Raw genomic sequence first — 9,741 nt, 5'->3', positions numbered from 1 at the left:
ACCAAACATAGCATCTCTCATGGTTCAAGTTTATTGGGAGAGTGGTTACAAAGGAGCCAACTTATTTATAAGGCCTTAGGCTAATCGAATGAAAAATGACAGTAATAATCTAAGATTCATGGGAGCAAGAACATAAAGATACATATTCATTTATTCAATACTAATGTTTAATCCTGAAGGTCACGACAAGGCAAGAAGCAAGAACCCATTCCACTGGAAAAAAAAATCTCGAAATTAAGGAAGTAAGGTAAAAGATATCAGATTTGGTGTTGAATCCAGAGCTGCAATGTTGCAAGGTGTGGAACAACTGGCAGATGCTGTAAAGGTGACAATGGGACCAAAGGGTCGCAATGTTGTTATTGAACAAATTTATGGTGCTCCAAAAGTAACAAAGGATGGTGTTACTGTGGAAAAACGTATTGAGTTTAGTGACAAGTTAAAGAATGTTGGTGCAAGTCTTGTGAAGCAAGTTTCCAATGCTACAAATGATGTTGCAGGAGATGGCACTACCTGTGTGGCCATCCTTACTCGTGCAATATTCACAGAAGGTTGTAAGTCAGTTGCAGTTGGGATGAATGCAATGGACTTAATATGGGGCATTAGCATGGCAACTGATGCAGTTGTGGCACATTTGAAAAGTAGAGAAAGCATGATAAGCACATCCGATGAAATTTCACAAGTAGGGACCATCTCAGCAAATGGTGAAAGGGAAATTGGTGAATAAATTTCCAAAGAGATAAAAAAAGTTGGAAGGCAAACTATTGCAGATGGGAAGACGTTGTACATATTGGAGTTTGTTGAAGGAATGAAGCTAGAAAGAGGTTATATATCTCCATATTTTATCACAAATGTGTTGACGATGCTGGACCCGCCAATATGTCAAGGGAATCTCCCCGGTAAGAATTCCCAATTAGACCTCATACCGTTTGGTATAGGAGTCCCAGCAGTGGGTTGTAAGGTAATGCCTTGACCACGATGTCACACAGAGGCAAGTAAGATAACTCTGTCATTGGCAAGGGTGTGTCTGTTGCAGTGAGTCAAGGAAGGTGTATGAGAGGTTCTAACACATAAGGAGGAGAAAAGGGTGAAGGTGAGTTCCAGGTTGAAAGGGATCAGTCCCAACTCAGCTAGGAACACACAACACAAAAGGACATACACAGCTTCCAGCGGAGCAGTCCACTCGGATGTGGTAGTCACAACATACAAGGTAAGATAACATGTACAACACTCACGGATCAGTCCGAACGAGTGCAACGATTGTTACAACAAGGTTCATGTGAAAGGTCTGTCTGGTGTCCGGCAGAGAAGTCGACATGGACGGTGACAACATTAACAACATATACAACACATTTGCAACAAGATTCATATAATTTCATGTGAATCAATTCATACACAAATACGTAAGTTAAACAACATATATCATTAAGGCAACCAGAGCAATCCAACTACAATAACAACATATGCATGAAAATGTGTTGGCTCTTATTATATAAAGGTAAGTTCCAATCATACAATACATCCATGTAAACCTGCTAGCCCCATCAGTGAAACGTTACATCCACATCTCCCTGCTCCTCCAAAGCGATGTACTAGCTCCATGCAGTGGAGAAGCCAAGGCGCGCTACAATATTGTCCAAGATTTCTTCAAGATAGTATTAATAGAAGCTTGGTTGACCAAAAGCCTCTACAATGAGTTTTGAGGGACTATTTATAGCAAAGGGTGGGGTGACCCTTCACATTCCCCTTTGTGACAGTTCAACTACCCTCATGAGTCTTCACCTACTCTATGACTGTTACATCCAACTCTTGAGACTTGACTTACACTTGACATGACTCAACATTACAATGCACATGTACTCATGTGAGACAACATGGCTTGAGCAAACCATGCAAGAAATCACTGACACTCGGTCCACTGCATGAGACCAACTCTTTGACATGCTTGTGATGGTGAAAGTGGTGAGATGATGCCAAGCTTAGTCGTCTGTGATGGTGTGCATGTACCTCATGGTGACATCTTGCTGAAGCGAACTTTTGCCTCCGTTGCAACTGGTGCATTGGTTCGGCCCATTCATCCAACTCGTCTGCTAACATGCACATGGTTTTCTTGGGTGCGGTTGAACAGCAACACACTGATGCATAGTGTCCATGCTGATCTTCAAGTGTGTGCTGGTGGTCATGCGCATCAACTTGCCGAAGTACATGTTCAGCTTCAGTTGGACTTGCTTCTTGTCTTCGCCTTGGTGAGTGTGCTGAATGGGTTGGATTGCATGTGTGCGCACAATGACATGCATGCTGCTGAATCCCTTGCATGCGATCAACAACATTGCCCACCATGTCTTCTTCGTATCAGCTACTGGGATGGATCTTTAACTTGTACGGGCACAATTTCATCTGTGAGTGCACATTACACCCACTACTGTTCCTGATCCTGATGGAACTCATTTGTCTATCTATGTAGCTTCATGTTCTTCCTTGAGTCGCTGCTTTGGCACATGCAACTCCTTATTTGTTCCATGTCACACCGCCACCTCATAGCCTGAGTCTCCAAGGTTGCTTTCACTATCAGTGGATCTGCTTGACCTTGCAACTTTGCTCTGCCTACATGTTGTCAACAACCTTCCTCTTGCATTCGCTGTGTTCGGTATGCTGCCTTCAGCTGTTGTTCATGATGTTGCTCGTTGTGTTGTTGCTGCTTGATGTCCTTGTCTATGAACAACTTGATGTCTTCGTGAGTAGGCAAGCTCTTGGACACTTGATCGACTGCATCTCCAAGTGTGATCTGAACGGTGTCTTCGACTCTACTCTCTTGGAGACCATTGTACCTGCAATGCTGAGAGGCAAATGTGCACTTGCAATACCTAGGGACATGGCAACACTCATGGCAAGCAATTTGTCAGTCGAAAACCAAAATGAAATTTGAGAACTGACTTGCAACATACCTGTGTGACTGATCATGAAGGTTGCGCAATTTCGGCCGAGAGGTCGGGAGACCGACTGCCAAGACTGCACAAGGCATAGTTTGGGCTACTGGGAGATTCACTGACTGCTAGAACTGTGCAATGCACAGTCCAATTTAGTAGATGACTGTTGGGATTACGCAATGCGCAATTCCAACTGGGAAGGACTGCTAGCCTAGGGACAAATTTGCACAATTTCTTGGGCCAAGCAGCCACTGTCCTCTAGAAATGAGCAAAACAGTCCTGGAGGCCAGTGCTGGACAGGAATGCGCAAATCTGGAGAGGAAGGTGAGCCTTACTTCTCCAAATTGCACAATGCAACCTTGGTGAAGGCAGAGTCCGGGCCAAGGTTGGCCCGACTCGCCAATGGGCAACTAAAAGCAACTAAGACAGTAAATGCAAGGCAACACTAAGTGATAGCAGAAGTGATTGGCAGTGCATGCAAAACATGAATGAAATATTCAACAAGCAGATCAACATGCGTGTGGGTGAGGTAGTTTGTCAGTTGGGCGAACATCCGTGAAAAACAGTTTCATGCATGCGATAAAAACGAAAACTGAAATAGAGCTAGGACAAGCTAGTATACATGTAAATGACAACAAGATTTCCAAGAAATCAAGCAAACAACACTCGCATAAGCGAAAACACAAAAACGTGACAGAAATGAAGCACAAGGCATGGGAAGCAGGCTTACCCCAAAAAAGCTTAGTTGAATGTGCCGACTTCTCCTAGATGTGATGTGGGATGTCAGAACTGCAAGGTTGATGTGAGGAATGAGCTCTGCAGTGTCTAGTTGATGAGTTTTGATAACATCAAGGTTGTGATGCACATACCACAAATCTAAGGGAAGCGAAACTTGGTGGGAGGTTTCTAAAATGCTCCTTGCATGTAACCTCCAACTACTAAACATAGATCCCTGAGACAAGGGATGCCTTTGCACACTACCTTAGGAGAAGCAGCCTATGCATGTAAGTCTGCTTTGCTCGGTTCCGGAGGGAACCAGTCAACTTAGTTGCACATGCAAGAGGTTGTTCGATTGCTTAAAGGAAATGTGCATTTCTAGCTGGGAGTTGGGCTAACTGCCTAGGAGATTTGTGTAATTTCTGGGCAAAATAGATGACTGCTACCCAAATTTGCGCAAATTCTAGGCTAAGCAGACTTGCTGGGGAAATTTTCACAAATCCTGCTGGGAGCGTTGGAAGGCAAGATTGCGCAATCCTAGAGCCCAGCAGGCTACCAGAGAGGATTGCACAATTTTTGGAGGGAAGGTTGGTTTCCCTCTAGAAATGTGCAATTTTCAAGGAGAAGCTGCTCAGCTTGCAACTGGACCAATCTGAGTGGACAACCTATGAGGGGAATGGATTAGCTATGACCGACAGGCTGCATTTGTGCAAGAAAAACACTGAAGCTTGTGAACTTAACGAAGCAAGTCAAGCTGTTGTGAAGGTCGAAAGGGAGGCTCCAAAACAAGGCTAAGGCAAAATTTTGGAGGGTGGTTGTAGCCACTACAACACTTGGCAACACACTGGTAGAACTCTAGCTCTCTAAATGGACTTTGTTCATGAAAAGCAAGTCTAACACCTCCAGAATTATTGTTCAGTTCTCATCTCATCTTGGTTTCACACTAACTTGATTGAAAGATGTAGCATCTGCCAAACTCTTGGTTGATTAACACACATTCCAAGCCAAGGCAACATAGTTGTTTTTTATTGGGGTTGAGGGGTATATAACTGCACAAGCAGTATAGTCGTCAGAGTCTTAATTTCATATTTGGTGTTGCTACACTACCAGCAGACCTAGACAGTACCCCAGTGGAGTCACATAGGAACACAAGCATGGCTTCGCTGCCAACGAGCTTGGTCAGTACCCCAATGGAGTTACTTGCATCACCTCCCTGCACAAGAAGCCTTTCTCTTCTCTTGCCTTATTCATTTTTCATTTTTCATTTTTTGACATTTCATTTTTTCATTTTCATTTTCACTATGCATAACACTTATTCATTTCAGAGGCAGAAGAGGGATCCTGACTTATTGAGAGCAGAAGAGGTTGTTCCAGCAGAGAAGTAATTTATTGTATCTCTGACATGCCTGTTAAGGTTTTCCCCCTCACCTTACTCTACTTGACTGAGCTGACAAGGGTTAACCCAAAAACAACCGACTAGAGAAGGTGACACTAGTTAGCGCGCAAGCATTGTGTTATCACCAAGGTTCACTTCGAACAATACGTATTTTCCTTCGACGTATCATGGACTAAGAGTAACAAGCTCATCATACAGAGGCAAGATGACAGATAACCAAGTAGTGATAGTTGTACAAGCCCTCTTGTACTTTACCCAACTTGCTTCAAGAGTCATACATGGTTTCATGCAAGACTAACCTACGAACGAAACAAACGAACTAACAAACATCAAAGAAAAGCAAAAGCAGAAGCAAAAGTGAAAGCAAAGCAAGTAAGCAAACAACTGAAAGAAAACACTACTCCTACTCCTACACTAACAGTGCATGGGCCTGATCACGTGAAGTGATACTTCCAATGCAGCCACCGGCGCATTGGTAGACCCATGTTGGTGAAGGCTTGGTCTGTGAGCAACCTGGTTGTGCAAACCAGCAAGCAAGAAAGATATAACAATGAATACAATCACATTTTTTATTTCAAAGTACCCACGGGACATAAGTAAGTGCATGTCCATGACGGGCAGTCCGTGGACTTACCATGGTATTATGTGACACTACGTGCAACTTTGAAGCATAAGCACACTCTTGATTGTGACATGCAAGCAAACGAAAGAAACAAAGATAACTTGCATCGCGCATGAGTACTTGCATTGTAAGACTCCTCCAATGCATGAGCAATGGGATCATGCAGTTCAAGTGGAGGAAGTGTGATCTGTGAGTGAGATGGATCTTCAATGCATACAAATGAGTGATAAGGAGCCTTGGGTGATTGAATAGTTTCATGATCGGAAGTGAGACCAACCCTAAGAGAGAGAGGACCTGACATAACCATCAGCTTGGGCTAAAGTGCCTTGATAGTCTTGGGTGTCTCGACTTCATCATCAAGTAGATCATCATAAACCAATGGTTTTGAAAGATCAACTGTGATAGAGTCATGATCGTGATAAAATATGGAAGTGAATGGATCATGACCGCCACAATCAGAAAGATCAATGAATTCTTCGGAATCCTCATGATCAAATAAATAAAACAGAGGGGTAGATGAAAAGCGAACAAACTCATCCTCTGTGTCTCCTGAAAAGGTAGATGAAGGATCAAGTGGATCTTCAACGAATAAATTATCTCCTCGTTGTCGAATGATGGACTAACATCCAGTGAGTCCTGCGAGTGATCAACAATGGGTGCATCCATGGATGAAGACACACATGAAAAATCATGGATGGCAGGTTAACCAAAGAGGTTAGGAAAGAATGGAGGGTGCTCAGATGGAAGGGAGTCATCCTTCACCGAGTGTTGATGCTCAAGCTCCCACTCATACTCTTCATGAATGACAACACATGTTGGTTGTGCAACACCAACTCCGTCAATGGGTTGTTCCTTATTCACAACAAGTGAAGAGTCCGGAATGGACGAACAAAAGACAACATCATTCGGAGGAACACCTGAGTGCGAAGACGGAAGTCGTAGAACATAATGCATACGAGAACTCGAAGGAATCACAACCAAATCTGCGCAAAAATTGAGTGAAGTGATGTTGGGAGAATGTGAAGGATGAATAGGTGCGTGAGCATGATCCTCAACATCACTTGGCAATGGTGGAGCCGTTGAATGAGAGGAAGGAGGACAGTCAGTTGAGACAGTGCCCATATCCACATGAGATTGCGTAGCTCCATCAATGAAGAATGTTGAGCGAGGCTTGATCTCAAGCTTTCCCTTGGGACAGGCATATTTCTTAAGGTAGTACTCGAACCGGTCCTAGAGATAAGCAAATTTCATCTGGCTCCTTGGAGCTTGAAACTGCAAGTCACAGAAGCGTTGCTAGAAATCAATAATGAATTCATGCGGAGCCCTCCATTGCTATAACAGTTTCCGGTCAAGATGGTCTTGATCAAAATAATAGAACATGTCTTCAATAAGATCACATAAGTGCTCAAATGAGTGCACAGTGTCAGCCAGTAGGCTGAGAAACCAAGGAAACGGAGATTCGTGAAGTGTGTATGCAAGCAACAAACCAACCCGTTCGTCAGAAAACTCATCTTTTCTCATGACGCATGGAAAGAAAGCCATGTAAGTGCTCACGCCAGACCACTTCGCCTTCACCATCATACGTGAAAGTGGACAAGAGATTGAAAAGCTTCCCTGAGATGGAGACATCTTCACGATTTGAAAAACATCACGGGGGAAGAAGAGTGCAAGACTCCATGAAAGATATGTAAAGGTTCAAAATTGGATGAGAGGACACAACTTGTCATCAGGCCCTCCTTCTAGCGTCAGAAAGGTTGATGGTGTTGGACCTGCCAACATGTCAAGGGGATCTCCTTCGTAAGAAGTCCTAATTAGACCTTAGACCATTTGGTGTAGGAGTCCCAACAATGGGTTGTAAGGTAATGACTTGACCGGGATGTCACACAGAGTCAAGTAAAATAACTATGTCAGTAGAAAGGGTGTGTCTGCTGCAGTGAGTCAAGGAAGGTGTATGAGAAGTTCTAACACATCAGGAGGAGAAAATGGTGAAGGTGAGTTCCAAGTTGAAAGGGATCAATCCCAACTCGACTAGGAACACACAACACAAAAGGACATACATAGCTTCTGGCGGAGCAGTCCACTTAGATGCGGTACTCATAACATACAAGGTAAGATAACACATACAATACTCACGGATCAGTGCGAATGAGTGCAGTGGTTGTTACAACAAGGTTCATGTGAAAGGTCTGTCTAGTGTCCGACGAAGTAGTCGACACGGATGGTGACAACATTAACATCATATACAACACATTTGCAACAAGATTCATATAATTGCATGTGAATCAATTCATACAAAAATACGTAAGTTAAACAACATTTATCATTAAGGAAACTAGAGCATTCCAACTACAATAACAACATATGCATGAAAAAGGTGATGGCTCTTATTATATAAAGTGTAAGTTCCAATCACACAATGCATCCATGTAAACCTTCGAGCCCCATCAGTGAAACATTACAGCCACATCCGCCTGCTCCTCTATAGAGATGTACCAGCTCCGTGCAGTGGAGAAGCCAAGGCGCGTTACAATACTGTCCAAGATTTCTTTAAGATAGTCTTAATAGAAGCTTGGCTGACCAAAAGCCTCTACAATGAGTTATAAGGGACTATTTATAGCAAAGGGTGGGGTGACCCTTGACACTCCCCTTTGTGACAGTTCAACTACCCTCATGACTCTTCACCTACTCTATGAATGTTACATCCAACTCTTGAGACTTGAATTACACTTGACATGAGTCAACATATAATGCACATGTACTCATGTGAGACAACATGGCTTGAGCAAGCCATGCAAGACATCATTGAAACTCGATCCGCTACATGAGACCAACTCTTTGACATTCTTGTGATGGTGAAAGTGGTGATATGATGCTAAGCTTGGTCATCCGTGATGGTGTGCATGCACCTCATGGTGACATCTTGCTGAAGCGAACTCTTGCTTCCATTGCAACTGGTGCATTGGTTTGGCCCCTTCATCCAACTCATCTGCTAACATGCGCATGGTCTTCTTGGGTGCGGCTGATTCGGAAACACACTGATGAATAGTATCTGTGTTGATCTTCAAGTGTGTGCTGGTGGTCATGTGCATCAACTTGCCGAAGTACATGTTTAGCTTTAGTTGGACTTGCTTCTTGTCTTCGCCTTGGTGAGTGTGTTGAATGGATTGGATTGCATGCATGTGTACAATGACATGCATGTTGTTGAATCCCTTGCATGCAATCAACAACACTACCCACCATGTCTGCTTCGTATCAGCTACGGGGTGGATCTTTAACTTGTACAGGCACAGTTTCATCCATGAGTGCACGTTGCGCCCATTGTTGTTCCTTATCCTGCTGCAACTCATTCGTCTATCTGTGTAGCGTCATGTTCTTCCTTGAGTTGTTGCTTTGGCACATGCAACTCCTTCTTTGTTCCATTCTCTATCTTCGCAAAACCTTCATGTCGCGCCGCCACCTCATATCCTAAGTCTCCAAAGTTTCTTTCATTATTAGTGGATCTGCTTGACCTTGCAACTTTGTTCCGCCTCTATGTTGTTAACAACCTTCCTCTTGTATTCATTGCATTCACTATGTTTAGTATGATGCCTTCACTACTGTTCATGATGTTGCTCGTTGTGATGTTGTTGCTTTATGTCCTTGTCTACGAACAACATGATGTCTTCGTGGTAGGTAAGCTCATGGAAACTTGATCGACTGCATCTCCAGGTGTGCTCTGAATGGTGTCTTCAACTCTGCTCTCTTGGAGACCATTGTACCTGCTGATGAGAGGCAGATGTGCACATGCAATACCTGGGGACATCGCAACAATCATGGAAAGAAATTTTCAGTGGAAAACCGAAATGAACTTTGAAAACTGACTTGTGGTGGGCTCCAGTATTGCAACAATAATGTTACAACTCCTGGGACTCCCTTCTTTACTTTTATCAACCCGGTAGTTCGTAACAAACTTGGAAGCGACGGTGCTATATGCACAAGTACTAGCGCTTGATCAGCTGGCACAAGTCCGCTAGGATCTTACGCCAACTTCTATGAGCTCTCAGAAGAAGCTTTTTCATGTGATGGATGAAAGCTAACGCTAA

At 43.5% G+C, this 9,741-nt stretch overlaps 1 pseudogene; it reads left to right on the top strand.

The window, feature by feature from the left end:
- The first annotated feature begins 286 nt into the window (after positions 1-286).
- Positions 287-724, top strand: LOC149197498 (chaperonin CPN60-2, mitochondrial pseudogene; annotated as a pseudogene).
- The last annotated feature ends 9,017 nt before the right edge of the window (positions 725-9,741 follow it).

Source organism: Pinus tabuliformis, chromosome 2_2 (genome assembly GCF_031772625.1).
Source record: "Pinus tabuliformis cultivar Carrire ecotype Pingquan chromosome 2_2, CPIR1, whole genome shotgun sequence".
NCBI classification, from domain to species: domain Eukaryota; kingdom Viridiplantae; phylum Streptophyta; class Pinopsida; order Pinales; family Pinaceae; genus Pinus; species Pinus tabuliformis.
This window is presented reverse-complemented; position numbering and strand designations above follow the sequence as displayed.